The sequence below is a fragment of the Acipenser ruthenus genome, chromosome 3, assembly GCF_902713425.1.
Source record: "Acipenser ruthenus chromosome 3, fAciRut3.2 maternal haplotype, whole genome shotgun sequence".
Taxonomy (NCBI): Eukaryota; Metazoa; Chordata; class Actinopteri; order Acipenseriformes; family Acipenseridae; genus Acipenser; species Acipenser ruthenus.
In genome coordinates this window covers 51,732,832-51,740,408 of record NC_081191.1, presented here as the reverse complement: position 1 = coordinate 51,740,408, position 7,577 = coordinate 51,732,832, and positions in this window count along the sequence as shown.

Sequence of the window (7,577 nt, the reverse complement as noted above, 5' to 3'; positions counted from 1 at the left end):
TTTGATGGCCTTTTGTAAAAGCGTCAGCCTTTTTTAAAAATGACGGCCTTTTGACTGCCTTTTTTAACACTAGCACCGCCATAGCGGCTTTTTGAACGGCTTTTGCAATTCAAATTTAAATATCTCCGCGTATGTGAATATCTCGTGCATGTCCGTTCTTAAGTGGTACTGCATTTTTTAATTCTTAGTTTCAGCTGCAGAATCGTAAAAATGAAAAAGTTATAAGCACTTGCTTCTTCAACCGCCAGACCCGCAGTTTATGCGGCATATTGAAATCAATATAATATAGTCGACAATTTAGTCTGGGCTTTGTAATAAAATCAACGTCATTGTGAAATAACGTATTATAATCCAGTTGAGTGCTTGAAACACTGATGAAAGTCATTCTACATGTCATATATTATTATTATTTACACTACATTTCTCAAGCAGAACGACTGTGCCACCCTGAGTGTGACAAATGTACATATTCTAAGCTCTGCACAGATCGGTGACCATCGGGACTGATGCTAAACGAAAGCCAGAGACTGTTGCATTTTACAACACAAAGAAGTACAGTGTGGATATACTGGATCAAATGGCACGGCTGTATTCTATCAAAGGTGGTACTTGCAGGTGGTCTGTGGCTGTTTTTTATAATGTTTTGGACCTGGCAGGCATCAATGCTTTGGTTTTGTACAAGGAGTGAACCAGCAACACAATCACTCGGAGGAACTTCATTTTGCAGCTAGCCCTGGAGCTACGGCAGAAACATTTTGATAAGAGACACGAAAGCCAGTTGGCAAATGCCCCTCAACCTTCAGCCAGCGCATCGCACCCAATGGCACACAGAATAAAAGACAATGCCAGGTTGCTAAATGCAATAAAAACAGAACTTTTGATGTCTGCACCCATTGTGAAAAGGCAAGTCTGTGGCAAATGCACTGGTACAGTTGAAAAGCGTGTTTTCTGCATAGATTGTACTTAGAAAGCTGTTATAGAACTCTGATAATAGCACTCTGAACAGACAGATAGCCTTTGAACTCTGTTTCACTGTGACAGGCTAGCTGCAGGGAGGGACTTCAGGTCAGAAAGAAACACACTACTGGGCTGGGCTTGAAACTGAGACGCAATGGCTGCGCTCAGTGCGTTTAATAAACAAACAAAAGGTTTTAAATAGAAAACAGGACACAGCACTTGAGGCCAAAATAAATAGACAAACAAAACGGATTAACACTAAACAAACAGTGGACGGACAGACAAACAAACACGGTGAGTCTAAACAGTTGTTATTATTATTATTATTATTATCGTTTATTTTACCTCCACTCACCGAACACACAACCCCGAGTGAGTAAAACGTGCATCTATATATACTGTTGTGCTGGGATTCAATTACTAATTAATTATTCACTTGAATCCCAGCACGTGAATTAATTATGTGCAACCTCGTGCTCACATATTATATACTTTAAATGCACGTGAAGTGATGTGCAATCCTTGTGCCTAAATACAATTATACATTTTAAATAACTTGTGCTGCACACACCCATTTATATCCCGTGCAGCCATCTCTATACACCAACATTAACACACCACAAGCAACATATAACACAGAAATGCACACAGGGGCGGAACACATTGCCACAATCTGCTATATATCGAGGGCCGCGATATAGCGAGAGACGCATAGAAAAACAAATAGGCTAATAACAAATACTGTACAACCACTCCCTCGTTTTATCGGGGGCGTCAGGGTCCAATATAAATCCTCTACGCAACTTGCTTTTTCCCATTTTTTGTATAAAAAGCAGCACATCGTTTTAATTCGTACAGCGGCGAGTAATTGCTTCTCATCAACTTCAGTCTCCAATTAATTTCATGAGTCTTCCTCTCCTTTCTCAAATGCACAAACCCGCTGCATTGAAAGAATCCATTCCCGACATATGAGGCTTGTTGCTAGGGAGCTGACGTCACTGCCTTGTGACTTTTGCTAGTGCATTGCTGCCAGAAGTGAACACCTCGTTGGCTAAAATAAAAACTGCTTTAGCAAGTAGATTTTAATTTGCTTTGTGTTATTGTGCAATACGTGTGTATATGATAACAGTACGATATTAATGCTTTGTTTTTAATTGTTTTGTATATTTTTGTTTGTGATGTGCAGTACGAAATAAAATGAACAGTAATTCTAAGTGCCATGTATATTGCAGCCAAGGCATACACAGTTAGACAGTAAAAATGGGGCGCCAACTCCAGGACCGCGATATATCCAAATCAGCAGTATAGCAAGGGGCGATATAATGAGGGATGGGTGTATTTATAAGGTATACAGTTATACAGCGATACAGTGGTTTTGGCCATCTAAGGACAGGTACTGCATGGGAACCAAATAAACTAGACACTCAAGCTTCTGGATTGATTATCTGCATGCACTACAGGTACTCTGTAGCAATTTTCAGCCTCCTAGGCCATTCACAGCTTGTTTGACGCCTTCTTGTATTGCCTGTTTCTGCATATAAAGCAAAATGCTGTTTGTTAATCTCTTTTTTTCTTATAAAACAGGATCATTCCAAAAACACTTGAATCATTTAGGGACTACCAGTCTGACACTGCAGCCCTTTAAAGTATGGCTGAAAAACACTTCAAAAAGGGACGTTTTCAAGTACACTCCAATATAGTGGTTTGCGTCCATCTGTGAAATGGGAACCAAACCAGCTCATGCTTTTGTATTGATTATTTGCATGCACTGAAGCAATTTTCAGCCTCTAGCACTTTCACAGCCTGTTTGAGAGCCTGGCATAGATGGTCGGTTGTGCACAGTACATTTAAAGCCGTGTTCGTCTCTTTTTTGGTGTTAAAAATCAGTCTTTGCAGGAATCATTCCAGAAACACTGGGATCACTTACAGACTGCCAGTCTGTGGCAATGTGCCCTGCCCTTGTGTGCGTTTCTGTGTTGTATGTTGCGTGTGGTGTGTTAAATGTTGGTGTATTGTAGTTGGTACATGGGATATAAATGGGTGTGTGCAGCAGGAGTATTTAAATTGTATAATTATATTTAGGCACGGGATTGCACTATCACTTCACGTGCATTTAAAGTATAGTATGTGAGCACGGGGTTGCACAGAATTAATTCACGTGCTGGGATTCAAGTGAATAATTAATTAGTAATTGAATCCCAGCACAACAGTATATATAGATGCACATTTGTTTCACTGTGTGTTCAGGGCGAAGGAACGGGAGAGAGCGAGGAGATAAATTAATAGTGAAACAATTGCTACGTGGTACGTGTTTGTTTAGTGTTCGTCCCTGTATGTTAGTGTCTGTTCGTTTTGTTTACCTGTTTATTTTGGCCACAAGTGCCGTGTCCTGTGTTTTTGTTTCAAACCTTTTATTTTCTGTTCTGTCTGTTAATCATTAAATACTGAGCGCGATCACGCGCTCAGCTTCACCAAAACCCCAAGTCTCTGTATTACTTCCTGTTTCTGGTCTGACGCCACCCACTCCGGCCGTCTTTGTGACACAGTCTCATACCAGAGAATTTTTAATGGACTTCTCTGACAGAAATACAATGATTCTTGGTTGTAAATCTCCCTCCCGACCTGTGAGGGCGCTAAGCAGCGAGAACAGAGTTCTTTGGACGGGCTGGTCTGACAGTTCTTTCCCAGGGTCGGGAAGTCGGCCAGTCTGGATGAAGGCGAGACTCCTTTGCAAGAACGCATTGACTCGGAAGGGAAACGACGTGGCAGCCGCAGATTGGAGAGGCGGTTGCACTCGTTTACCAAGGGGTCATGTGTGACAGCATAAAAGGGGACAGAAAATCATAATCTGTTCCTTCGTTTGGTTTGCATATTAAACCTGTAAGGACCCGTGGGAGACCGAATGAGAAAAGTACTGTGAGTGTTTTGTTTTGTTTGTCTATAATTGTTTGTTTATTTATTATTAGACGGCTAAAACAATCCGGAGCTGTCGCCAAGGGCAAGCAATAAACCCGGAACAGCACTTCACTTTTGTCACGAATAAACTTGTATCACCCACCATGAGCATTACAGAACGCACCCAGGACTGGTGACCGTACATTGTATATTGTGGGAAAGATACGTGTGTTTATTATTTGGGACTGTAACCCGTTTATTTACTTCCAGTGTATTATACATTGTTGTGTATTGCCTGGAGTTATTGTTTGGTTACCAGACCGGGATTATAATCAATAAACCCTGTTTCCAACTGGATTACAAGTCTCTGTTTGTTCATTGCGCACTGCATCACTCCTGCACCTGTACACAATCAGCCACTTTGCCACACATGGTGTCAGACATGGGACATGGATCGCAACGCACTGGCGGAGCTGCTGGAGGCGCTGGACAGCAGACGGGACGCAGAGGACTGAAGGAGGGAGGAGCGTTACACTGCGCGTACCTGGTTGTGTTCGAGCGGGGAGGCTCAGGCAGCCTACCAGGCTATTATTAGTGACCTCAGCACTGCCAGTTACGACCTGGTCAAGCTGGCCATTCTCTGCCGCCACAACATTACGGCAGAGACCCACCGGGTACGGTTCAGGGAGTACCGAAGATCCCCGGAGACACGCCCCAGGGTGGTTGCAGAGCGGTAGTGTGACCACATAGTACACTGGCTGACCCCTGAAAAAAAACCCTGCAATTGGGGGGAGCAGTGGTTGTGGAGCAATTCTGCCTGTGGTCGGCGCCACAAGCCCACCCTGGAAGACGCCATGAAACTTGGCTGGGGATTCTGAGGACTCCCTAGTCCCGCCCTTCGGAGCAGCCGAGCCCCTCCTCTCTCTCCTCCATCATCACCACCACCACCATCATCCCCGGGACCCAGATCTCCGAGACTGTCGACCCCAATGGGCCCCCTTGCCTCCTCTTCATGGAGGCCAAGGTTGGCCCCCAGCTGGGGTAGAGGTGCTGCCATACCAGCAATGGGGCAGATATTTAACCATTGCTCCCTCTGTCCCCCCAACTTGTTTTAGGTGCAACCAACCGGGACATCTGGCCAGGTCATGCCCAGCTGCCATGGAGTGCGATGTGGCCACGTGTAATTGGGCACCTGAGATAGGTAAGTGCGGGGAAAATGGTCAGGAGGGGCCTTGTATGATTGATGTGGTTTTAGAAAATGTGAAAACCCACGTATTAGTGGACACAGGGTGTGAGCAAACCTTGATTAGAACAGCTCTCTTGGGTGGTGTGTCGTGGCGGCCATGAGATCAGGTGGCCATCTCCTTTATTCATGGAGACACAGTGGCATACACCACACTAAAAGTATATTTATCGGTAGGACCGATAAAACGTCACCTGATAGTAGGGGTGGCGGAATGGTTGCCACACCCAGTTATTCTGGGCCGAGACGGGCCAAAATTCAAAGAATTAATGCAAATAATGGCAGTCTCATCCGCACACGTAAACGTGGCAAGAAAAGGGAACGAATTGGTTATGTGTTTCCTTTTCAAGCTGAAATGTTCTCTCCTATTTTCCATCCTAGAAAAACGAATAAAGAGAGAAGGACCACAAAATGGGAGGGAGCATCATTGAGACAAGGCTGGGGTCTGGTGGGAGAGCTCTCGGATTGTAACAAACACTAGACAAAGGGAGTCGGAACGCAGTGTGACCGAGAGGGCAAGGTTACTGGACCATCCAGGGAAGATGCTACTCCAGCCCCTCTCAATATACCGGACATGTGGTACTCAAGCGCGGACATAATGTGGGGCCAACATAATGACCTGTCACTAGTGCACGCTTGGGGGTGGGTCAGGTCTATTGAAGGTAAGGATGTTGATGGTGCTGGGGTGCTAGTATTTCCACACTTCAGTATCAAGGAGCAATTACTGCATAGGGTAAACCTAGCCGCAGGCACAGGATAGCCTGTAACACAATTATTGGTTCCCCCGTCTTGTTGGACCGAGGTCATAAGGCTGGCACATGATATCCCTTTTGCGGAGCACCTTGGAGCTGACAAGACAAGGGAGCGGATATTGGCTCGATTCTATTGGGTAGGTCTTCATCCTGTTGTGTAGAAATATGTAGCCACATGCCCAGACTGCCAGCGAGTAGCGCCGGGTCATGTGTGCCCCGCCCCTTTGGTTCCACTTCCGATTATTTCTACTCCTTTTGAACGTATTGCAATGGACATAGTGGGCCCTTTGCTACTTTCTGACTCTGGGTATACGCATATATTAGTAGTGGTAGATTATGCAACACGATGCCCGGAGGCAGTTCCATTGAGATCCACTAGTGCCGCTGCGATAGCGAAAGAACTAGTGCAGATTATGGCTAGAGTAGAGATCCCCAAGGAGATTTTGACTGACCATGGAACCAACTTTTTGTCTAACACGTTACAGCAGGTATATCAAAATATTAAAAATACGTCCCATCAGGACATCTGTTTATCATCCACAGACGGACGGTTTGGTGGAACGATTTAATCAGACTTTAAAGCAGATGCTAAGATGTTTTGTAACACAAGAGCAAAAGCATTCGGCATTGCTTCTTCCCTACCTCCTTTTTGCAGTGAGAGAGGTGCTGCAGAGCTCGACAGGGTTCTTCCCCTTCAAGCTCTTGTACGGCCGACAGCCTCGCGGCATCCTTGATCTGTTGAGAGAGGGGTGGGAGTACGAAGGCTCATCCAAAAATGTAGTAAAGCATGTGCTCCTGCTAAGAGATCGCCTGGATTTGGTCGATCCTTTGGCCCGGGACAACCTCAAATCGGATCAGCAGCGGCAACAGCTGCATTACAACAAAAATGCACTAATTCGAACCTTTTGACCTGTAGACAAGGTAATGCTGCTGCTTCCCTCCTCAGAATCGAAATTATGTTCTAAATGGCAAGGGCCATATGAAGTGATTTGGGCTATAGGAAAGATGAATTAATCGCTGTAATGAACGTGAAATTTATCATGTAAATTTATTAAAGCCCTGGCAGGCAAGGGAGGTCTTATTTATAGCCCCAGGCAATGTAGAGGATGATTTAGGCTCCTGTCCAGAGACTCCTAGCACTAAAATCATTTCGATGGGGGAACAATTGGTTCCAGGTCAGCAACGGGAACTGCATCAGCTTATTGAGGAGTTAAGCGATGTTTTTTCTGACGTGCCTGGCAGGACTAACTTGGTTGAACATGACATTGTCTCTCCCTCAGGTGTCACAGTACTAGAGATGCCTTACCGGATCCCGGAAAGTCGACAAAGTGGCATTCGCAAAGAGGTATTGGACCTGCTCGAACTTGGGTTGATTTGAGCCTTCCAGGAGCGAGTGGTGTAGTCCAATAGTCATAGTGGCCAAGAAAGACAGCACCAATCGCTTCTGTGTGGACTTCCGGAAGGTAAACGCTATTGCCAAGTTCGATGCATACCCTATGCCTCAGGTCAACGAACTTCTAGATAGACTGGGAAAGGCAAGGTTGATCTCTACTCTGGACCCGACAAAAGGATACTCACAGATCCCCTTAACCTGCAGTTCTAGAGAGAAAACCGCATTTTTAACACCAGAAGGGCTTCACAACCATGCCGTTTGGGCTACATGATGCGCCCACTGCTTTTCAGAGACTGATGGACCAGGTTTTACGCCCACATCATGAATATACAGCAGC